Consider the following 25,352-nt stretch of genomic DNA (forward strand, 5'->3'; position numbering starts at 1 on the left):
GTGGCTCAGTCGGCTGAGCGTCTGCCTTCAGCTTAGGTCATGGTCTCAGGGTCCTGGGATCAAGTCCCACACTGGGCTCCTTGCTCTGTGGGGGCCTGGTTCTCTCTCTACCTCCCACTCCCCCTGGTTGTGCTTTCTCTCTCTCTGACAAATAAATAAATAAAATCTCTAAAAAAATGCTCAATATCAATTCATAGGCTGACATCCCCCCCCTCCGCAACCCCAGGCTTTGGTAATTATTAGTGAAGCCATCTGCTCAGCCTAATGAAATGTGCAATCTCCTGCACATATAATTAGTGAAGTCATTTTAATTAATTAAACAAATTAATTAATTGCAAGGATACTGCAACCATTTCCTAGGAACTGCATCCAACTCATTTATTCTGCATGTGTCTACTGGGCTCCTACTGAGGGAAGAGTCCCACACTCGTGCTCTGAGGAAATAAAGATACACCATGAGGAGAAATGGAAGGCCAATGTGTAGAGATTTGCTGATGCCCATTCCCTCTGCTTTGGGTGACCAATTCATTTTGGTTTTCCTGGGATTGTCTTGGTTTGTAAGCTCAAAGTCCAGGTCCTGAAAACCAGCCCCTCACCGTAATCCCAAGCAAACCAGGATGGTTGGTCATCCCACTACTGTTTGACCTGGGTCAAAGTTCACCACTAGATAATCTCCACTGGAAAGGAGATAGCTAATATGAGCCTCCTGCAATCTGGCCTCCTGTCATTGTAGACATTGTTTTTGGTTGTTTAAGTTTTTTTTTTTTTTTTTAAAGACTTTATTTATTGAGAGAGAGAAGGAGAGAATCCAAAGCCAGATTCCGTGCTGAGTGTGGAGCCCGACAGAGGACTTGATTCCACACCCCCTGAGATCATGACCTGAGCCAAAATCAAGAGTCAGACACTCAACCAATTGAGGCACCGGGGCACCCCTCATGGTAGACACTGTTAATCAAAGAGTCCCTACTTGTTGAGCCAACCCCAAATCCTTCTCACTTTCGCTCTGGAAGCCACTATGAAAATCCTGAATAAGAAGCCCAGAAAATTAAATTAATTTTCCAGGTATGCCCTAAAATCATAGAAGATCTAGGCTAGCAAAGGCCTTTGAAGTCTAGTCTAATCACTCATCCAGAGCTTAAATCACCCTTATCGCCATAGTGAGAGGCATAGTATCCTATGGTATCCTCCACAAGCAGCCAATCAGTCTCTCCTTACATACCTCTAATGATGGGGAACTCACTATTTCTTAAAGTAACTCTTCCTCTTTTCAAAAGGTTGGGCTGCCAGACTCCTTCCCTTAATTACTGAAATGTCTCTCTTATCAGTCCTTTTGGGGGGACCACATCATGGTGTTTCAAAGAATGAAACACAGCTATTAAAGTCCTCCCAAGTCGTCTTTTTTCCAGGTCCAATTCCTCCATCTGCTCCTTGGTTTCAAGCTGGGAGTGCTGTCCCAGTCCTCTCACATCCTGTTTCAGCCCCTCCTGAGGCACAGTACCCAGATATGTCCCCCACGCCAGTTGCCAAGCCCCCGGTGCCTTCTCCACTCTGTCGTAGCACCTGGCAGCTCCCCCAAGCACTGACTCATACCAGCTCCCCGACGTTGTTTCCGAAATCGCGACCGTTGAGCCACAGCTCCATCCATCTGCCATAGGACTTCCCAGGAGCTTACGCTCCATCTGGAGTCCTGGGGTATGAGAAACCCCACCAGACGGTAAGAAAATATACTATAAATGACTGACTGCCAATTTCCCTGTTACAAACAACTTGCTCTAAAGGTTTGCTTTAAAGTGATTTCTTAAGAATCCTGACAGCATGTAGCCACAGAAACCATATTTAAAATGATGGTTAGACTCCTGGGCCAGCCCACAAAAGCCTTCTGCACTCACAATGTACCTGCAGCATAAAACTAACAGGATAATTTTACCTACACAGAGCCACCACTTACATGACGGTTTCCACACTAACACACGCTCCTTGCATTTAATTTCAGAGAACTAGACAGGAGATAAACCCAGGGCTGCGCTACTCTGGGCAGTCCCCACATGGGGGTATAGGTGGGGGGTGCTGGCCTCGGAGGAGAAATGACTCTAGACACCAGTATTCCCACTTTGGTAAGACTCCCAGGTCTTTTAATGGTGTGGCCTACCTACCCGAGGGCCTGTTAGGGCCAGGCTTGCTGGGAGGCCGCTGCCAGGAGACCTTCTGGAAGGAGGCAAGTGATAACAGTTACAGAGTTTGGGTGTTGTCTGTGGTGGCAGTGTTGCAGACACAAGGATGGGGTATTTCTCAATGGAAATGTAAATTGGAAATGTAAAACTAGAGAAGTCACTACTAATGGTCGTGTTCCTGAGTCTTTATGAGGGATTTTTACAAGATGCTGGGTGTGGTGTCTGGGGGGACCTGGGCAGGGGCGGGGAAGATGTGTTGACACCCAGTGAACAGCACTGAGGATGCTAGGCAGAGCTGCCAAGCCTCAGCTCTTCCCAGGAGAAGCACTATATCCTTCCTTCTTCCCACCCTGACCAATCCTGCCCCCCGACTCTTGCCTGACTCTTGGGCTGCTTTTCTTCAGAGGAGTCTAGAGAGCAATCAGGACGGCAGCAAATGGAATCTGTGGCCACATATCCTGGGCACCTGTCTAAAGCAGGAGTAGCTGTGCCCACCTGGAGGAAGGCAGGTGCTTACCTGGATTGAGCTGGGCCTGGAGCCTGAAGCCTGTGATTTGAGACCCCACTCCACCACCCACTAGCACCCTGAACTTGTTCATTAGTGCTGCTAACTTCCCTGGGCCTCAGCTTCCTCATCTCTAAACTGAGCTTAACATCCTCCTCTTGGGACTGTCCCAAGTAATACATGAAAGGGAGTAGTAATAACACCCAAACCTCTTATAGCAGCTCTTTCCAGCACTGTTCTATACACTCGGATCATCTCATCTAAACTGTACGACGACTCTCATACTTTATAAATGAGGCCCAGAAAGGGAGGGTTAGTGGCCCCAAGTTGTTCAGGCAGTAAGCAACAAGGAAGGGTAACAGACAAAAAGCTACGCTGGAAACAACAATATGTTATACAAATGGCAGTCACTGTTGTTGGTGATGAGCAACAGTAAGACAGGCATGGAATGCTCAAGTCTGTGTTTCCTACCACGAGGGATCTGAGTGGCTCCTGCCCAGCCCTCCTAAGTCTCTGACAGTGAGTCCCCTCCAGCCACAGCTGCAGACCTAATCCAGCAGTCATCTTAGTGGCATGTGCTGTGCGCTGGACATTATAGCCCCAGAGCTTGTGCAAAGGCCTCTCCATCACCTGAGCACCCAGTTTAAACCTGCAAAATGCATGTTACCCTCTTCACTCCCCCTTACCTTCTTTATCTTATTTTCCCCCATAACATGTATCACCTTCTATCCCACCACATGCTGTCTGCTCAGTTATTGCCAGTCACCCCGGCTAGACTACAGGTTCCCCAAGGGCGTGGAGTTTTATCCCTGCTGTTCAATGTTACATTCCCAACACCCTGTATCCTGCTGGACACACAGGAAGCATTCAGTAAGTATTTGCTGAACGAATGATAAATGGATCTTCACTGACACGGAGAAAATGTCAGTAAGATAGTGTTAAGCAAAAGAAAGCAGGTGCCTACATTTTATATAAAATGATCCCATCTGTGTAAATATACCATTTTGTGTGTGTGCGTACGTGTCTGAACATATGTGTGAGTGCACAGAAAAGAATCTAGAAAGAAGCTTTAACTTCCTACTAAATGTTTTACCAAGACCATGTATTACTCCTATACAATTTTAAAGCTATTTACGTCGAAAAACAAATACACTGTGTATGCAGGCATGCACAGAGCAGAAGCACGCAGTTGGTTATAGGAGACCCAAGCTAGAGGTTAGGACCAGCAAAAGCTCGACATCTCCGCCCTCCAGGTGGTGGGCCGGAGCTGCATTTTCACTCATGGATCGGCACGCTGAGACAAGTAATAGAATTCGGTCTCCAGGGTCCAGCACAGCACACAGCACTTCCTTCAAAACTCCTCCAAAAACGGAATGAATCAAAAAAGGAAAACTCTATAAAAATCAAACCCACTTTACTGCCTCTGTAAAGCAGTCTCAGAATTGTTTCCTCCTCTGTGATTATTTTTAAATTACATTCGAATGTTCCAGAAAATGTAAAGCAATCCTAATATATAGAATGAAGTATTTTGCAACTGAAAATTCGCTTCACATTCAAGCAGCCTCATCCTCCTGTGCCAGCGTTCAAGAGGGAGTCGGGGAACCTGAATTCCAGCCAGGACCCAGGGCCTGGCTCAGGCCACTCTGTAGTCCTGCCGTCCTCCTCCTCCACGGTACCCACGTACTCCACATTCAGTGGCTCACGGAGAACCAGCCCACTGACCATCCTCTGTCACCCACAAATCACCAAGGCGCCCTCAACCACACTACATACTCCAAGCGAGGGCCAGCTATGGGCCAGGTGCAATGAGGTAGAAGGAAAGGAAGCAAGATAAGACGCCTGCTTTCAAGGAAGAACGAACACACGAGAAATGCAAAAGAAAACAATGAGACTCGCTGCATGGAGCAGCACGGGATGTGTACTAAGAGTTCTGAGAACAGAGAGCTAAATGTGGGCAAGGAGGCTTCGGAGAAGAGAGCCGGCGGCCTCTAACAGCAGAAATGCAAGCAGGGTTTGGGGCTTAGCTTGAAAGAGCTAGCGAAGAAGGAGTGGCGAAGGGAAAAAGAGAGGAAGAATGAGGCCCAATCAAGGACCTTGCAAAGGGAAAAGAAATGGGCAAAGAGCTGGCCAGGGCAGGGAAGGGAGTAAGTGGCATCTAAAGTGACCGACTATCCTGGTTTGCCAGGGACAGAGCGGGTGTTCCAGGACTCAGGACTTTCATCACTGAATCTGGGACAGTCTTAGGCAAACATGAGCTCGTCCACCCTGAGTACCTATAATACCACTCAGGGATGCTAAGGGGGTGCTGACCCCTTGATGTCCTCCGCCCCTCCTTTGTGGATCTGTTCTTGCTGATCAGCACCCCCTAGGGCAATAGGAAGGATGCAGCTGTCAACGCAGGGAGAAGACCATTTACCCTTCCTGGCTTGGGTCCTCTTATCTCCACCACGATGATTTCTCAAGGGCTTGGGTAGAAAATTCTTTATTGTTGTTGAAATAATAGCTAGAATTACAGCCACTATCCTTTACTCAACTGTTTCTCATGCACTAAGCTCACCAGCCACCCCCAGGGGAGAACACAGCACCCTGCCATTAGGGAAGTGCCTTATCTGTACCTGGAAATCAGAAGAAAGGAGTAGGCACACCCAGCTCTTGAAACCATCCCCATCCAGTCTCCATCACCCTCTTCCCTCTCAGGGCTTTAGTTCCCATCTGTGTCTCCCCAAGACAGGGTCCTAAGATGATGCTGATCCCTGGCCTCCACCTGCCCATGACATCCATCTACTCAACAAGAATTTACTGAGCATTTACTATGGGCAGACACGGTTAGGGACTATGAAGAAAACAAAGGACAATAAGATACATTCTCTGCCTTCCAAAAACTTATGGTTTGGCGGGGGGGGGCGGTTGTGGAGTGAGGTGGGAATGTAGGGGTGGTATAGAGAAGGCGAGAATCATTTAATTAGTGAACACATATTTCCTTTGCCATTAAAATGTGCCAAGAACTGTAGTGGAGGAATAGAGACAATAGACAACCGCATAAACCACTGGAAGTACAATGAGGGTGATTCGGGAGCCCTCAGGAGGGGAATCTGCTCAGGGACTGAACCCAAAACCAAATGATCACCCACTTCACTTTAGCACGGAGGTAAGTGCTATGGAGGATTGAACACACATGTGCGTGCACACACACATATGCACACACCGTGATAAGGCCAATCATGGACCTCAAACAGTTAACCAAATGATCACAGACATGAAACCCACACATATGAAATATTCAGTGTATCACAGGACACAGAGGAAGGGACTAACTGTAGAGTCCACACATCAGCACCAAGAGAAACAGCAGGAGAAGGTCCACAAAGCTGCCAGAGGAAGTGGAAGTAAAATCAGAGATGGAATATTGATGGGGAAGGGTTCTCCAGGCAGGGTATCTCAGGTATCAGTCATTTTGCTCAAAAAGGAAAAGCAAATGCATAGTCACTTCTAAAAATGTTTCTGAGTGGCACAGCTATTTACAGGTCTCTGGTGTAAGCAAATGAGGACCTTGCCAATAGTAACTTTCACAAGTGTAAGTTACATTACAATGAAAAGATAGAGATCAAATCTAATTTCAACTGAACTGAAACATACTTAATTTTATAACTGCAGGTCCGTGTACATACCTGCATGCATGCACGCAAAGACACACACACACACACACACAGCCTTTGGCTCCTTTCTGTACGTCTATCCTCAAGCCGTCCAAACTCCATCTTTGTATTAAAAGAATACCATAACCCAGGGAAAGAAAAACTGAATTGCCAGGAACAATCTACAAATTAATGACTGAGCATCGACCACATTGGTTTTTGCTATAATGATATCCACAAAGTATGAGTAGAAAGGTCACATTTGGTCTGATGGTACACCGGTCAGTCAATAACAAGTTAACAACTATTGATCGACTGTCTATTTAATGAAGAGCCCTGTGCTGGTGTTGGTGGAGTGGGAAGGAGGGGCTGGTGAGAGGGGTTGGTAGAAAAAAGGATGACACAGTGAAAAGAAATGGAAGACTCATTAGACAAGGAGTCTGGCCCTAGCTCTATCACTGACAAGGCCTTGGGTAAGCGGATCCCATGGTGAATTTCACCTCATCCTGGAACAGCTCCCACCAACCTCTTAGGGTCATCTGCACTTCAAAGGAGGGAATGTAGGCATACAGTGCTCAGAAAAGCAGAAGGATCTACATAATGCAACATGAAGGTTTGGAGGTACCTCCCTGACTTCACTACCCCATCAACTTTTCCAATAGTCCCCCGAGTCTTTCAGGCAGCCAATCTGTCCCATCCCCTCTACACGGTACTCATACAGGGAAGTGTTAAGATCCAAATTAAGCCAACCAGGGGCAACTGGACACAATTCTACACCCTTGGTTCATCCATTAAGGGTCTTTACTCCTACCTGATGAGAACAAGGAAACAGGCCGACGCAGGACCTGTGGGCTACCATTCTGTGGCTGGAAAGGGAGAGCATGCCTGGGGAAGGAACCAACATTGAAGGAGAAATACTGGATCCCGGGCACTTCATTTGAGCCCCTGGATAAAGCCTCACCTGATGCCATCATCTAGTCCTAAACTGAAACCAGTCTGGGTTGGTTTTCAGTTAATCTGTCACCTAATAAAATTAGAGAAAGTATGGCTAATGCAATGTAATAAATGTCTCTAGTCCTTCACCAGATTCCTGTGGTTCCATAAACTACCCAGGGAGCACTGAACAGGGAATCCTCCTGAACAGGGAAGACATGAAAGGGCTCAACAAAATGAAGAAAGGCAATCATAAGCAATAAGACATAAGTGACTACTGGGCCTGCCAATAATTCATTTACTTCCTGTCTTCCAAAACCAGTGAGGGTGGAAGTGGTAAAGGGGAAGGAAATCTCCATGATAAGCTCAAGGATTAGAGCTTCTGTCTCAGCTCTATTCTGCAAGCTTCCTCCAGATGTTTACCTATTCTCTTATGGTAACCACTGTAGAGCCCAGAGGAATAATACCAGTATCCTACTGACTTATTTTATATCTTAAAAAAAATTACTCAGGGCCTGCAGTACTGAGCTCATGTTCAAATTAAGTTTGCTGCAAATCTAATTTGGGATGAGTAATTTAATTTGGCTACTACAATTAAAAGTGGTGCAGTATTTGTGTTTTAGAGGAAAACCATATTAGATTCATCTAATCTTATTAGGCGAATATCACATTTAGATCACATTATATCTGGAACAGATATTTATGGGATTGATTCCTTTCATAAATCACTCAGGAGACCAAAGGGACTAACTTTCCTCCCACTCCCCACACAGGTCAGAATAGGTGGTGAAGGTCAACGAGGCCCCATGGAGAACTCCACTCCACAGCGGGGGCGATCACACATCCAAAACATCACCTACCACAACCTCTCAAGTTCTGCTGATGAGTACACTGAGGGCTCAAGTGGACAAGGGTCTTGCTCAGGGTCACAGTCAATGGCAGAACCGAGACTCCCACCCAGCTCCTTGACCCCTACCTTGGCTCCTGCCATTCTACCACGTGTGTTTTTATTAAGATCTAACATGAAGGAGAGCCAGAGGGCTCTGAGACCCTACTGCGACTCAATTACATAAAGCCATGGAGTCCTTCAGATACCATCAACCTGGCTCCTTGCTGCTCTTAACTATCTTGGGAAGATAAAGAAAGCAATCTCAACAACTCCGTGGCTAAAAAAAACCAAAACACCAGTGCCCCAACTCCTCCATCTTGAGTCCATTTTCTCGATGACTACTTTAAATGCCTTCACTTCAAGATAACTAAAATTTCACAATAAGAACATTCAAACCATATGATGCATCAGAAAAAAGAATCTGATTTGCTGTTTAAAAATGTTATCAATCTCAGAAGTACCACTAACCAGGCAGATTCAGTGGGTATGATAGCACATATTGGGGTTCCAACTGTAGAGTTTAATCTTTAAAAATTAGTTCACCAAGCAAAATCAAGGAAAAGAGAAGCTAGATAAAAGTGTTTATAACATGGCAAGTTAATACATACTGCATAAAAATCTCTTATAAATGATTGAAAAGAAGATGGAAAACTTCAAAGTAAAAATGGAAAAGGATGCAAAGAGGCAATTCTCACACACGCACACACAGATTATTGACAGCTGCTTTAAAAAATGTTCAAACCCACTGTAAGGAAAGCTTACAAAGCAAAACAGTGCAGTACCTTGCTCAACAATCAAATTGGCAAAAACCGAAACAATTCTAACGCCCATGATAGTCAAGAGTGCTCTGAAATAAGAATCCTCAGACACTACTGATAAGAGTGTAAATAAGTCCACATTTCTGAAGGGCCATCTGGTAATATGCATCACCAACCTCAACACTGAGCAAGTTCATTCCCAAGAATTTTCCCTGAGGAAATAATCAAAGGAATACTCCAAGATTTATGGATGAGGACATTTATAGCAGCACTATTCAGAATAATAAAAATCTAGGTAAAGCTAACTGTACCATAATAGAAAAGTGGTTAAGTCAATTATGATATATCAAAACAAGGAATAACATGTAGACATTAAAACTCTTGTTTTTGAAAGAGACGCACACAAAAGCTTACAAAATGATGCTAAAGGAGTGCCTGGGGGGATCAGTTGGTTAAGCGTGTGTCTTCAGCCTGCTTTCGGGTCCTGGGATCAAGCCTCGTGTCAGGTTCCCTGCTCAGTGGGGAATCTGCTTCTCCTTCTCTCTCTCCCTCTGCCCCTCCTCCCCGTCGTGCTCTCTCTCTCAAAAAATAAAATCTTTTATAAGTGATGCTAAAATTCAAAACTTTTAACAGGATGATTCCATTTTGTGAAGAAAATATGTATCATATACATTATAGATATAACAAATGGTGGCAGATTCAGTTGAATGTCAAACAAATATTCATGCTCTTTCCAGAATGCAAGTTTTTCACTGGAAAGTCGTTAGCCAGCCAGGAACTACATTTCCCAGCATCCCTTCTACATAGGTGTATACATGTGACAATTCCCACCAATGGAAAATAGGCAGAAGTGACAGGAAGCATTTTCAAGCTTAGGTGGTTTTAATAAATGACATGTGTTCTCCCTGTTCTCTTCTTTCAACGTGCCAAATAGATGCACAGAACCCCAAAGCCCCAGAGAATGGAAAAACCGTAAGACAGAAGGACCGTGGGCCATTGAATAATTCACTGGAAGGCTGCCCACCAATCAGAAACAACTATGTTGGATTAAGAAATAAACCCCTACTATGTCGTTATAATCTGGGGTTTTGACTGTTTCATCAGCAACTATTACTTTAATTAATATTCAGGTATAGAAAAATTACTGAAAGGTAAATCACCAAATTTTGCCCGAGGCACTGTGTGACAGACAATTATAGGTAAATTTTTAAAAAAATGTATTCTTGGGGCACCTGGGTGGCTCAGTGGGTTAAATGACTGCCTTTGGCTCAGGTCATGATCCCAGGTCCTGGGATTGAGCCCCACATCCGGGTCCTTGCTCAGTGGGGAGGCCTTTTTCTCCTTCTCCCTCGCCACTCCCCCTGCTTGTGCTCTCTCTCTGTCAAATAAGCAAATAATATCTTTAAAATTAATTAATTAATTAAACAAAATAAAAATAAAAGTAAAAATGTATCCTTTCAACCACAAATATCTTATTTAATAACCAATAAATGTATTAAAATATAAAAGCAAACTTTCCAGGGCAATGCTATATAATGAAATCCCTCAGTAAAATATTGAGTAAGACTACAAAAATGAAAATGTAGAAAATTACAAAGGCTCAAAGAAAAAAAATAATCTAGATTTACAACTTTTAAAAATCTAAAATAGGGGTTCCTGGGTGGCTCAGTGTGTTAAAGCCTCTGCCTGCCGCTCAGGTCATGATCCCAGAGTCTGGGATGGAGCCCCGCAGCATGGTAGCATCCAGCTCTCTGCTCAGCAGGGAGCCTGCTTCCACCTCTCTCTGCCTGCCTCTCTGCCTACTTGTGATCTCTGCCTGTCAAATAAATAAATAAAATCTTAAATAAATAAAAATCTAAAATAATTCCAGACAAATGATGGTTCAAAAATGACCTAAGGTTAAGTGACAAACAAGAAACTAGGGAGAAAAATTGCAATTTATACAATATATGAAACATTAGTGTCTTTTAACATGTAAAAAGCCTTTATGAATCAGTGGGGGGATAAATACAACAATTGGGGGAATATATAAACAGCTAGTCATAAAATAAGAAATACTGACATACACATACAGAAAGATTTTCAACTCACAAATAATTTTAAAAATGCAAATTAAAATAAGATATTCTTTATCCCTCTATCAGACTGAAAAACATTTAAAAATTGTGACTACAGCACTCAATGTTGCTGAAATTATGATGAAATGGGTAATCATATATACTATAGGAGGGAATTCAAAATGGTATCATATTTCCAACAAAAAGTCTGCCATGATAAAGAAAAAAGCCTTAAAAACTCTTGGATTTTCCAGGTATTTCTCAGAAGAAAAGTGTATGCAGAGCTGTTTAAATAGGGGGAAAAAAAAAAAAGAAACAACTTAGATATCCATTTGTAAAGGATTGGTTAGATCAAAACAAATTATGGCATTTGTGTGTGTTTTCCCGTATTAGAGTAATACATAGTCATAATATTAAGTTATGAGGAAGATCTAAATGTACTAAAGCCCAATAGTGTCCACAATATAAAAAAGCAGGATGCAAAAACAATACAGATAGTATAATTTCTTGTTTAAACATGTGTATGCATAAGAGTATGTATTTTAAGTGCATAAGGAAAGAGTATAGAAGGAGCACTATAAAAATGTTGATAGTAGTTATCTCCAGGGGATGGGAATGTGGGTGACTTTCATTTCTTTCTTTATACTTTTCTATACTTTACACATTTTCACCTGTGAATATGTATTACTCTTATTTATATTTTATTATGAAAAGTTCTAAACATCTATACAAAAGTATCAAGAATATATGTACTCACTGCCCAACTTCAGTTATCAATTACCATGTAATAATAATAATTATATTATTACATGGCTGACCTTGTTTCATCTATACACCACTATAGCCCCTACCCCTGCATTATTTTAATGTAAATTCTGGATATATCATTTATCCATAGAAAACCCCCAAATATGGACTTTTCATATTTAATATACCCAAACTCTCCTCTAGATTATCTTAAAGTAAAAATCTGATATATTATATGTTCCTAAACACTATAGCATGAATCTTTAAAACATAACCATAAATAAAGTCATACCTAAAAATTAGTAATTTCATAATATCAAATATCAAATCAGTGTCCCAATTTTCCCAATTATCTCATAAACACCTTTTCACAATTGGTTTAAGTCAGGATCCAAACAAGATGTGCACTGGAATTTGGCTGTGTCTCTCAAGTCTTTTAAAATTTATTAGACTGCTGTCCCTCCTTTTCCATGCCATTTTATTTATGAGCAACATATGTTCTAAGAATATCCTGGCTGCACCTTCATGGTGTCTTTTACATGTTCCTCTATCCCAGTATTATCTTTCAACAGAGCTGCAGTTCTAGTGTCTGCGTGACTTACAAATTTTTATAAGACTATCTCAAATCATTGTTATTATTTTTGTAACCAGTCAAAATACTAAGCTAAAAAATATTTTAAAGGAACCCAAAGAAATGCCAGTCTTTCTAATTCATCCTCATCAGCAATACAATAAACTCAGTATCCATGAAATTTTCTCAGAATTCAGGCTAGGTCAAGGCTTTCTCACACAAGTAAGATGCTCAGTAACCATTCATAGATGCATTTATTCTTTCCAAATACATTCCTTTTACATTTTAAGTACATCTTGGGGGTGCGCCTGGGTGGCTCAGTAGGTTAAAGCCTCTGCCTTTGGCTCGGGTCATGATCTCAGGGTCCTGGGATCCTGGGATCGAGCCCTGCATCTGGCTCTCTGCTCAGCAGGGAGCCTGCTTCCTCCTCTCTCTCTGCCTACTTGTGATCTCTGTCTGACAAATGAATAAATGAAATCTTTTTAAAAATCAATCAATAAATAAATACATCTTGGGGCACCTGTGTGGCTCAATCAGTTAAGCATCTGCTTTCAGTTCAGGTCATGATCCCGAGGTCCTGGGATTGCACCCTATGTGGGGCTCCCTGCTCAGCAGGGAATCTGCTTCTCTTCTCCCTCTGCCCCTCCCCTTAACTGCGCATGTGTGTGCACATGCTCTCTCTCTCTCTCTCTCAAATAAATAAATAAAATTCTTAAAATAAATAAATCCATCTCCCCTTCTGCCTCAGTGGTGAAGTCTACCACTCTCAAGCAATGGCTCACTCTATTGAGTGAGCTCAAGTCACTCTACTGGAAGCTTAAGTCATCCTATAGTTGCAGAAGTCTTCTTCAATTTTCCTTTCTTTTTTAAAAAATGCAACAAAAGCACATACAGGCATACCCCAGAGATATTGTGGGTTCAGTTCCAGACCATTGCAATAAAGTGAATGTAGCAATTATGTGCTTTAAATGAATTTTTGGCTTCTCAGTGCATATAAAAGTTGTGTTTACACTACACCATAGTCCATTAAATGTTAAATAGCATTATGTCTAAAAAACTATTATACATAACTTAATTTAAATACTTTATTGCTGGGGCGCCTGGGTGTGCAGTCAGCCAGTTAAGCATCTGGTTGTTGGTTTTGGCTCAGGTCATGATCTTGGGGTTGTGAGATCAAGCCCCACATCGGGCTCCGTGCTCAGTATGGAGTCTGCTTAAAAGCTTTTCTCTCCCCCTCTCTCTGCCCCTTCTCACTCAAATAAATAAATCTTTTTAAAAATAAAATAAAATACTTTATTTCTAAAAAATGCAAACCATCATCTGAGATTTCAGTGAATTCTAATCTTTTTGCTGTTGGAGGGTCCTGCCTCAATATTGTTGGCTGCTGACTGATCAAGGTGGTGGTGGCCGAGGACTTGGGGTGGCTGTGGCCGTTTCTTAACATAAGACATCAGTGACATTTGCTGCATCATTTGGCTCTTCCTTTCAGAATGATTTCTCCGGACCATGTGATGCCATTTGAGAGCATTACCCACTGCAGAACTTCTTTCAAAATTGGAATTAATCCTCTCCCACCCTGCTGCTGCTTTATCAACTACGTTTACAAAGTATTCTAAATCCTTCACTGTCATTTCAACAATCTTCACAGCATCTTCACCAGGTTTAGATTCCATCTCAAGAAACCACTTTCTTTGCTCATCCACAGGAAGCAACTCCTCATCTATTAAAGTTTGACCGTAAGACAGCATAAATTTAGGCACCTCCTCAGGCTCCAAGGGTAACATGAAAGACTATTGACCACAGATCACCAGAACAGATAGAAACAGTCAGGAACAAGTCTGAAGTACTGTGAGAATTACCCAAATGTGACCCATAAACACAAAGTGAGAAAATGCTACTGGAAAACGGCACCGACAGACCCCCTCAACACAGGATTGTCACACAACTGCGAATCACGATAAATGGAAGAGCAGTAAAGCCAGGTAAGACTGTCAATGAAAATTCGGAAATGAAAGAAAATGAAAGAACGACCCATCCATAATTTCACTCCTCTTACACAGTCACTATTACCTATATACTTTCTTACCATCTATTAGGGGTAAAGATTTTGTACATAATTGGACTCCGTGAATATGGTTTTAATACTCCTTTGTTAAATTAACACTAAATACACAAAAAAATACTTATCGCTTATTTTAAGGTATAAAAAAAGGGCTATAAGGGGAAGCCTGGGTGACTCAGTCGGTTGTGTCTACCTTCGACTCAGGTCATGATCCCAGAATCCTGGTGTTGAGACCCACACTGCCCACACTGGGGGCTCCCTGCTCAGTGGGGAGTCTGCTTGTTCCTCTTTCCTCTGCTCCTCCCCCCACTCACACACACACACACACACTCTCTCTCTCTCAAATAAATAAAGCCTTTAGAAAATAAATTTAGGGCGCCTGGGTGGCTCAGTTGGTTGGGTGACTGCCTTTGGCTCAGGTCATGATCCTGGAGTCCCAGGATCAAGTCCCACATCAGGGTCCCTGCTCAGCGGGGAGTCTGTTTCTCCCTCTGACTTCTCCCTTCTCATCCTCTCTCTCTCATTCTCTCCCTCTCTCAAATAAATAAATAAAATCTTAAAAAAAAAAGAAAAGAAATTTAAAAATTTAAAAAGAGCAATAATATATATACTTTTGTGAAAGAGAAGTTTACCATCCCCTAGATAGCTCCCATGGGCTCCTCCCACAACCTCATCTTTCCTCCCCCAACTAGACTGAATTTTTGTCTATGCTTGCTTGTTTGTATTGAGTTTGCCACATGCCTGTAGATGTCTAAATGCTCTATCACTAGTTTTGCTTGTATCTGAACTTTATGTAATTGGGATCAAGTGGCTATTCTGCAACTTGCTTTTTAAAAAAAATTGTATGTTCTCATTTTAATTCCAATTAGTTAACCGACAGTATTATATTAGTGTCAGGTATACAATACAGTGATTTAACAATCAGACGTCATTGGTCCTCATCATGGTAAGTGCACTCCTTCATCCCCATCACCTATCTAACCCATCCCCCTTGCCACCTCCCCTCTGGCACCCATGAGTTTGTTCTCTCTAGTTGAGTCTGTTTCTTGATTTGTCTTTCTCTTTTTCCCTTGGCTCATTTGTGTTTTTCCTTAAATTCTACATATGACTGAAATAATACAGTATTTGTTCTTCTCTGACTGACTTATTGCACTTAGCATTACACTTTCTAGCTCCCTGCATTTCGTAGAATAAAAAACCCAGAAATGAACCCAAAACTATATGGTCAATTTCGTTTCAACAAAACAGGAAAGAACGTCCAATGGGAAAAAGACAGTCTCTTCAAGTAATGGTGTTGGGAAAACCGGGCAGCAACACGCAAAAGCAAGAAGTTAGATCACCTTAATACATTATACACAAAAATACATTTAAAGTGGATTAAAGACCTAAATCTGAGACCTGAAACCATAAAAATCCCATAAGAGTACACAGCCAGTAACCTGTTTGACATCAGACTTAGCAACTTTTTTCCTGAATAGGTCTCCTGAGGTAAGGGAGACAAACACAACTTGCTTATTTACTTAACAGTTGTGTTCCTGAGATCTTCTCAGTCGTCACAGGCAACTATGGGTCATTCAATCTAATTGCACAGCAATATAGCTGTATTCTATAGTGCAACTACACCACAATTTATACTGTAATTTCTATACATAAAATTATATTGTAAGTATCGTGCCACATTACGATGTATCTTCAAAATAATTGTTCATTATATTACAGTATTATGCTGAGAAGAGCTATTTCATTTTATGGTTACCTAACAGTTGGACATTAGTTGTGTGTGTGTGTATGTGTGTGTGTATTTTGTAAATAATGCATCAGGGAGCATCTTTGTTGAAATGGCTTATTAAGTATTGTGTATTATTTCCTTCACTGAGGGAATGGGGGGAGATGGTCCACAGAAATAATATTACTGGATCAAAATGTATGAATAAATAATATGGCTCTTTAATATATTGTATAGCCATTTCACAATACTGCAATACCACCAGAATTGGGGATTAGCATTAAAAATGCATTCTTTGGCTAATACGTTAAAATCGTATTTTGCCAATGTTTTAATCTACATATCTCTTATTACAAAATTGACCATTCTCTCTATATATTTGTACAGTACTTATGTAGTCACTTATCCAAGTGTTCCAACAGGGTTTAATTTTTTAAATTTGTTTTTTAAATTTGTTTGAGCATGTCCCAAAATAAAGATGCTAATTCTGTCCTGTTACTGAAGATCTTTTCCCAATCTACTGTTACCCCGTTGGCTTTTCACATGAAGAAATCTTTTATTTATTTTTTTTCTGTAGTTTGACTTTTCCTGTTTGAGGGTTTTTCCTTTGTTTCTAAGCAATATTCAATTCTATAGATTTCCTATGCCTCTACATTTTGCAGTTAATTGTTTAATCAATATGGAATTCATTTTGGTGAAGTTAGAATGATTTTTTCCAAATTGCTAACTATGCATCAAAATTATTTTTTGAATAATCTTTCCTTCCCCACTGATTTCTGATGTCTTCTTTATGATTTACCATATTATTTATGTGAGGGTCTGCTTTTGAACTGTCCTGGTTCCCTTACCTACTTCCTCGTCTTCCGCCAGCATCACTGTGTTTTAATTACAAAGACTTCATTAGGCACTTTAATATCTGGTAGTGCAATATACTATAATATCCAACAGATCTAACACCCTCCTCCTATAGCCATTTCCAGAATTCTCCTGAGGTTCTCATCTACTTATTTTTCCATATAGACTGATAATCATCTTACGAAATTTTAAAAATCTTGGTGGGACTTTGAAAAGAAACATTAGACTCGTAAACCGATTTCAGAAGTATCCAAATCCTTAGTTCGTTTGTTTTTTTAAAGATTTTATTTATCTATTTACTTTAGAGAGAGAGAGAGAGCATGCAAGACAAAAATGGGAGTAGGATCAGTGGGAGAGGGAGAGAGAGCATCTCAAGCAAACACCACACCCAGCATAAAGCCCAACGCGGGGCTTACTCTCAAGACCCTGAGATCATGACCTGAGCCGAAATCAAGGGTTGGATGCGTAACCTACAGAGCCACCCATGTACCCCTCCAAAATCCTTAGTTTTTATCTTACCATCTAAAAGTAATCTCTTTAAGCCTTCTTGATCTACAACTGAGTGATCTGTAAGGATAATTTTATCCTTTTCCTTATAATATTTCTTCTCTAAAGTTAAAGTTACTACTTTCGTAACTTTCTACATTGGCTTTTTGTTTTGATCTCAGTCATATCCAATAATACCTTTATTGGGGCCCCCCAAAAGTATAATGACAGTGGGCTGTATGAACTCAATCTTATCATATGAAGGAATGATCATGTTATATGCTCGTTTTTAAGTGGTTCATAAAAATTAGAAGTTGAATTGACTGAGTGTTCTTCTGGAACTAATGAGATTATCGCCTATGTTCACTTAAATAATTTATGTGACTCAAATGAAAATCTATGTATATGAAGCCATTCATATACATTCCTGCATTCCATAACCTACTTGGGTCTGGTGGAACATTCACAAAACCTATTGTTGAAACCCACTCACTAGAATTTTATCTGAAATTTTTACATTCCTGAGAGAGACTGGTATATAGCCTCCCTTTGGGGGCTTGCCAGATTTGTTATCAGGGTCATGTTTGCTTGAAAAAAGAATCTGGAAGTTTTCCATCTTTTTTCTAAAGCCTGGAACAGTTTATATAACACAGAAATTATCTGTTCTTGAAAGTTTAAAAAGAACGTTCAAAGACCTTTTATATTTTAAAATATTCCACCTGGCACAGGTTTCTCTGTGTGTGTGCGCGTGCGTATGTGCATTCACGCACGCCTGTGTCCATGCGGACATTCCTGAATTTGTAGACACTTCAAATGACACTGCAAGATATTGATCTCTAATGGAAAAGGGAACAGTTTTAGTATAATTTACTGCCTTCCTTTCCCCCATGAAAAGGAAGTAAATGCCCAAGAGGATAAAGTGCTAAGAACTCATTTTCCCAGGCTTTCATTCTGAAAGCCTCCTTTTTAGAGGCCTAAAAGGGAGGCTACAGATGGTGGTCGGGGAATACTGAATGCTGACCTAGCCACACTTCATTGAGGCTGACCGAATTTAGCATCCATAAGTTTATCACTGACATTTGGATCTAAGAAACCCAAGATCTGAAAAGAGGAGGAGATCACCAGTCTACCTAGGTCACCTTGAATTCTGTGGTAAACGGTTTCCAACTTTCCAAGCCACCTATAGGATGCTGTATGTGTTCCACAACAATAATTCTAAGGCTTTCTTTACTTACTGCAAGGCTCCTGGACTAACGACACTGTAAACACTTCAAAGGAGCCACAAATAAAGATTCAGAATTATTATGGACAGGAAATTTGTGTCTGGTCATCGGTCACCACCCACACAACCAAAATCGTATGTTTGAAATCCTAGCCCCCAATCTGATAGCATTAGGAGGCGGGGCCTCTGGGAGTCAGCTTGGTTAAGATGAGTCAGAAGGGTGGAGCCCCCCTGATGGGATTAGTGTCCTAAGAAGAAGAAGAGTCTCCAGAGCTTCCTCTTTTCACAAGGGCACAAAGAAGAGGTCAAGTGAGCACACAGTAAGATGGTGGCCGCCTACAAGCCAACATTAAGAGGTCTCAGAATGAAACCCGCCTTGCCAACACCTTGATCTTAGACTTCCCAGCCTTCAGAACTGTGAGAAATAAATTTCTATTTTAAGCCACCCAGTCTGTGGTATTTTGTTATGGCAGCCCAAACTGACTAAAGCAAGAGGGTTGTGGTAATGGCTGTCCAAAAGAACACTGAGCTGTAACTAAACACACAGAATACTCTGCTGTAGAGAGAGAGACACCCGAATAGAAGCAAGTGGTAAGGAGTCCGAGTGAAGATGGAGTATCTGTTGGAACAGGCGAGGACTGTGCTGTAGGAGCGTATGTGAGAATATCAACAGGACTCAAACAGCGACACTGTGCCCCACAATGAGGCTGTCAACAGGGCAGTAACTGCATGTGTGGTGTGTTGCAGAACGGTCTGTTTTTTCCTGAGAAAGACATATCTTAGTTCATGTCCTTGTTCACAGAGGATCTGTGAAATGTTAGAGGTCAATGACACACTAGGATTAGGTCACCTTTTGTCAGACACGGAGATGAGCTTTCAGATAGCCTGGCAGGAAGGCATGGACCTCAAGACCCTCTGTGGCACTACAATCCCACAATTCCATTCAGGATTTCGCACAGGCATGCAAGCAGTTTTCTCTCCCCCTCAACAATGACAGAGAAGTTGTTTTCACACCAGTCATGGCCTCACACGGAAGCTTAATCCCTGGCTGGAAGGCAAAACATGTTTGTGGCAAAATCAAGCAAGCATGTGAAGTGAAGCAGAATGAGGAATGTTTTATTACTGTTTGGGATGCCAGGGGTGGTTGGGTGTATGTGTGGGGTTTTTTCATGATGCCAGAAGACATCTTAAAAAGCCATATTCTGTTGGCAGCTCCGAGATGTAATTGTTACTACAAGTACTACCGCTTACCAGCGACTGACTAAGGCACACATTGATTTTCTCACAAGCACCCTTTCCTTTCTGGGGCTTTTCACCTAATTAAGTTCTCTCTTTCTCTCCCTCCCTCCCCCCTCCCTCCCTCCCTCCCTCTGTGCGAGTGTGTGTGTGTGCTTTCCCACACACAGAGGCATATACTACACAACTGAAGGCTGAATTGAAATGAACAGATTTATCATTTTTACAGTCAAATTATGGAAAAAGAAAAACTGTTGATACAGCTAGGTATTGCAAGATTTTCTACAACTATTTGTTGTAGAAATACAACTACAACTACAATAATTATACTAACAATTCTAAGTTAATGACTTGAGAGGAAATAGTTCCTTCTTTAAAAAATGGATTGGAGGGGCGCCTGGGTGGCTCAGTGGGTTAAGCCGCTGCCTTCGGCTCAGGTCATGGTCTCAGAGTCCTGGGATCGAGTCCCGCATCGGGCTCTCTGCTCAACAGGGAGCCTGCTTCCCTCTCTCTCTCTCTCTGCCTGCCTCTCCATCTACTTGTGATTTCTCTCTGTCAAATAAATAAATAAAATCCTTAAAAAAAATGGATTGGATTCATCAAAACTTGTATACAAGGGAATTTCTCCTCCTTTAAGTCAGATAAAGACATGACTTAAGAGAATGCCTAGGCTCTAAGAGAATCTTCAGAAAAGTAGGCTCTCCCCCACTCCACTGCACATTGAGTAAATAACTCCCCATCTCCCCAGTGCTTGCTACCCATAGACTGTAGCTCAGGGCCCAAATATGCTGTAGTTTTTATAGGTAATATCAAGAAAAAAATGTTCCTTTCTTGTATGATAATCGTGGCAATGTTAGATATTTCAAAACATCCACTAAGGATGGCAAAATCAGAAGTTGGTAGCCCTAAGCCAATCCCTTCCAATTTTTTTTTTTTTTTGACAGTTTCTTCAACCAAGTGATCTATGTATGAGAACCACTTGTCTGAACCAAGGAATTTAGGGTCAATCATTTAGTTGTTACTAGCTGCCATCTAGTTATCACAATGGTGACCATCCTCAGGACCAACAAACAACCCCTAGAAAATTTAAGGTTTATTTTAGTCAAATGGCAAGGAAGAGTATGAAAATTTTTAAGGTCTATAAACTTGTGGTCTGTAAGTTCCTGGTTGTTCTGGAAGTTTTTCCTCTATCTGCAGGCCCCTCACTGCACCCTATCCACCCCTCATTCGAAACACAGGTGCTAAAGCTTGAGGGTACCACTAATCTGGGAACCCCCAAATTAAGACAATTCACCGTGAAATTCTGAGAGGTTGGCCTTATGGTACTAAAGGCTTTAGAGAACAATTCACAGCATTTTGTCACAGCATTGGTTCAGTTAAATTCAACTGAAATAAATGCCTGAGACTAGCTTCTTGCTACTGTAGCATCTCACCCGATCCAAGTGATCCTAATATCCATCCACCCAGAGAAGCCAAATGGCATGGTTGGTTTGGGAAACCAAAGCTTAGGAGGGTCACTTGTTCCCTCCAGAACCTCCATACTGAGAACAAAGGCAAAAAAAAAAAAAAAAAAAAAAAAATCAGCTGGGATACATCATGATAGGACTTCAACGATTTATAAAACTTTTCAAGTAAGAATATGTTAAAAAGTGACTGTAAAACGAAAATCCCTTTTTATCCAGGGATTCTATCTACCCTTAACTGTATGATACCTAAATTTTCTTTTTTAGATTTCCCCAAAAATGATTTCTAAAATGAAAACCATTCTGGTGGGGGAAAAAAATCCATAAACAGTAAATTTTTAATACCTTTATTTACCTCATCTCTAAGTAATCAGTGTCAAATAACGTATTTGTTGTGAAAAGAGTTAATTTCCTAGATTAAATGTGCACATAAACACATAAATGTGACAATATTTTGAGATACAGGATGCTAATAAAGGTAACATTTATTGGGCTAGCTACTGGGACACTGGGTTACTTTACCTGGATTACCTCGGCTAATCCTTAAAACAAACCTATGAAGTCGATGCTATTCTTACTCCCATTTAAAGGTAAATTTTAAATGATGAGACTTTTAATGTAATTTAATCTCCACTAACCCAGAATTTGAGTTCAGTGTTTACTCTGGCTATACAAAGTCTGAATACGCATATGAGAAATTAAGCAGAATTGTAGAAAGCATGGTTGACCTACCAGAAGAGTCTGTTTTCAGACATACTGGAAAGCAGATGCTAATTGCAAGCCATCCAACAAGAACTGTTTGGAAAGCTTCTGTCTGAGACAACTGCCATGAAATGCTTGAAGATTCGGACTTTCGCTAGTTAAAAGCAGGTTTCCTGTCACTGTTACTTCCAAATTAGTAAGGTTTCTACAGATGATACAGTAGACTGGACGTCAGCTGCCACTCTCCCAGCACCCATCTCCCTTTTCCAATGCTACTCAGTTCTGTCCCCTCCATCTGCCCTCCCAGCCCTAGTGCTAGGGAAAGGTTATGCATGCCCCCAGCAGAGGAATAGAACAATCAGAAAAACCTGCCGCCCCTGCCAATCAACAGACTGTCTACTGTTCACCTGTCTACTGGGATTGGCTGAGGAATGAGCATGTGGCATAATTCCCACCAATGAAATGCCAGGGCTGGCTTGCAGGGGATGAAATTCTGGGAAAGCTACTTTCTCAGTCTTTTTAGGAGTTACTGGCAGGGATGCTTCTTTCCTTCTGGCCAGAGAGACTTAACTATGAGCCCAGGAACTTCCGCAGCCATTCTGCCTCCCTGAGGTTGAACTGACATCATGGAAGAGTGACAGAGAGAGGGAAAGAAACTGGATGGTTGATGTCATATTGAGTTGCTATTTCACACCCACAATGCAGTCCACCCCATCCCTGAACTTTGCAGGTACAAGAGCCAATTAATTAATTTCCTGTGCGGTGGGAGCCCCTCTGAGTTGGGTTTTATGATGGTCACAACCCCAGAGGATCCAAAATGATAAATGAGAAAAAGCACTAATTCACAGCTTTCTCCCCATGTGCTTAGATTTTACTTGACACTGCTTCTTAACTGTTTCAAGTGGCTTTGTGTTGGTTTTCTCCTTAAAATGTAACAGGTTTTCAAGACACACTTTCAAGAATTCATGAGTGGCCTTAGGCAAGTCACTTGACTTTCCTGGGTCTTCCCAACTGTAAAAAGGATGACGTTTGACTAGAGGATTTCTGTTGCTCTTCCCAGCCCTCACAGCCAACAGCTCTATGTGGCTGACCTAATAATGCAAAGTTTCATTTACTCCACCAAACAAAAACCCCTCTTTTAAGATTTTATTTATTTATTTGACAGACAGAGATCACAAGTAGGCAGAGAGGCAGGCAGAGAGAGAGAGGGAAGCAGGCTTCCTGCGGAGCAGAGAGCCCGATGCGGGGCTCGATCCCAGGACCCTGAGATCATGACCCGAGCCGAAGGCAGCAGCCCAAACCACTGAGCCACCCAGGCGCCCCTAAAAACCCCTCTTTGGATAGAAACATCCAATATAATCCAAGCAATTTGCATTGCTTGCTTGGTCAGCTATTTTCCACTTGCATCCCTATATCCCCCCTTCTGCAGTTGGTTCTATGCCCCCCAAGAGGGTCTTGATCTCTATGGACAGCATCAGTCTGGCTCACTGCCTTCTAGCTTCTGGCTGAGTGTGCCTAATGGGAGGGGCCATCAGGAGACAGGGAGGACTAACAAGGGAGTTCAATGAGGATATTTATTCTCTTGGCTCCTTCCCAGCTGTGTCACTGAAGGTTGACTACATCCTTCCACCAGACAGAGCCTTTCCATGGAGCTTCTCTTTCCAGTTCTAATAACCATTCCTTCCCTCTTGCTTTCAGGACCAGGCATAGTAACAGCTCCCTGATATCACTAGCCTCGGGATACTTCGACACCCTGTGCTTGGTTCTCTTAACCCTGCCTATACCTACAGTCCCATCAGAAGAGTCTTTTGGATGACACCACCTGTTTCTTACTGGATCCCCAAGACACGATGGCTTAAAAATTAAAATTAAGCACAAAAAAAAGAAACAGAAGCCATCAACTTTGAGTCTCACTAAGAGAGATGAAAAGTGTGGCCCTTGCCAAGAAAAACAACCTGCACATACCAAGAGAATCCAGTTTGACACCCACCATCCTCCTTTCTCTGCTGTCACTGAGAATTGTGGAAAGTGGCTATCCCTTGCTATGCCAGGGTTTAAACATTAAAAAAAAAAAAAAAAAGTCTCTTTATACACAAACTTATTGACCCCTCAGACAACTTCTGTGTGGGACCTGATAGGGGAATCCCGGCTATGTGTCCATTTTCTAGGGGGGCAGACTGAGCCTGGAAGAGAATACTGGGCTATAGCTGATTAAAAAACAAACAAACAAACAAACAAAAAAACACTAGAAATATCCCAGGGCCAATTCAAAGTCTCCTTAGTTCAAGAATCTGCCTCCTACAGGCTCTGGTGGCTTTCTCCGAGCAGCCCTCTGTACCACCATTCTCCAGAGAGGTCTAATTCCCCCCTGAACACATCCAGAGCTACCATTCATGAATGTCTTTTGGCTCCTTCACTGTTCACAACTCTGCAAAGTCAAGTGACAAAAGGCACAAGGCCCTCAGCCCCATTCCACATGATGCTGAATGCCACTAAGTGAATCCACAACCGCCGACCATTTCCCAAAGAAAGTTTTCCAGAAATCTATGGGTGACCAGGCCCACAGCATCCTTTCTCCCCTTCTTGGGGCATTTTCCATTGCATGGATATCCAAGGAATGCTTTCAAGGACCCCTTCATCACAAAACACTTCAGAGCAGCTACCTGTTTCAGGATTAAGAGGCTTAATTGTTCAGGGTTGTCCTGCTTCCATGTCTTCCTCCTTCAGCATCCGCCAGAGCCAGGGCCTGTAGGAGTGACCCAAAAAGCACATTCAGGATATTCAGCTTCAACATGGGAAAGATCGTATCAATCAGGAAAGACTGGAGCAGCCAAGGATGAAGCTCTGAAGAATCCAACAGCGGATGGACCGGCCCAGGAGGAGGCCCCTGAAAGGCTGCTGAGGAAGCCCAAGGGAGAGGAGAATGTAGAAGAGAAAGACACCCAACGCCATTCTAGTTCCTCAGGCCTTCATGAAACCCAGGAGTCTCCTTAACTCCCCTCTTTCCCTCACATTCCACCTCCACACCATCAACCAGCAAATGATGTCAACTGATTCTTCAAGACACATCCAGACTCACCCCTTCTCGTTCATTCCATTGCCACCATTTTGGTCCAAGCCAGCAGTTTCACTCCTTGGATTATTGCAATGACTTCCTTACTCGTCATCTCCCTACTTCCACCCTTGCTTGCCTTTCTAGAATCCACCTATGATGGGGATTGAATCGTGTTATGGGTTGGACTGCATCTCCCCCAAATTCCTTTGTTAAAGTCCTAACCCCCAATACCTCAGAATATGACCTTATTTGGAATAGGGTCATTGCAGATGTAATCAG

The 25,352-nt window shown here is 42.0% G+C and overlaps 1 protein-coding gene across 50 annotated transcripts in view; it reads right to left on the reverse strand.

Moving 5' to 3' along the window:
- The window catches only part of TRERF1 (transcriptional regulating factor 1), a 202,564-nt gene that overhangs the window by 95,565 nt on the left and 81,647 nt on the right, over positions 1–25,352 (reverse strand). For 30 of the 50 annotated variants that reach the window (XM_082733021.1, XM_082733013.1, XM_082733001.1 and 27 more), the window contains one exon: positions 24,682–24,764. The exons of the other annotated variants lie outside the window; for them this stretch is intronic. The gene's annotated coding sequence lies outside the window, so the exon portion shown is untranslated. The remainder of the gene's footprint in view (positions 1–24,681; positions 24,765–25,352) is intronic. 50 annotated transcript variants of the gene reach the window in all.

Source organism: Mustela nivalis, assembly GCF_964662115.1.
Source record: "Mustela nivalis genome assembly, chromosome: 5".
In the NCBI taxonomy this organism is placed as follows: Eukaryota; Metazoa; Chordata; class Mammalia; order Carnivora; family Mustelidae; genus Mustela; species Mustela nivalis.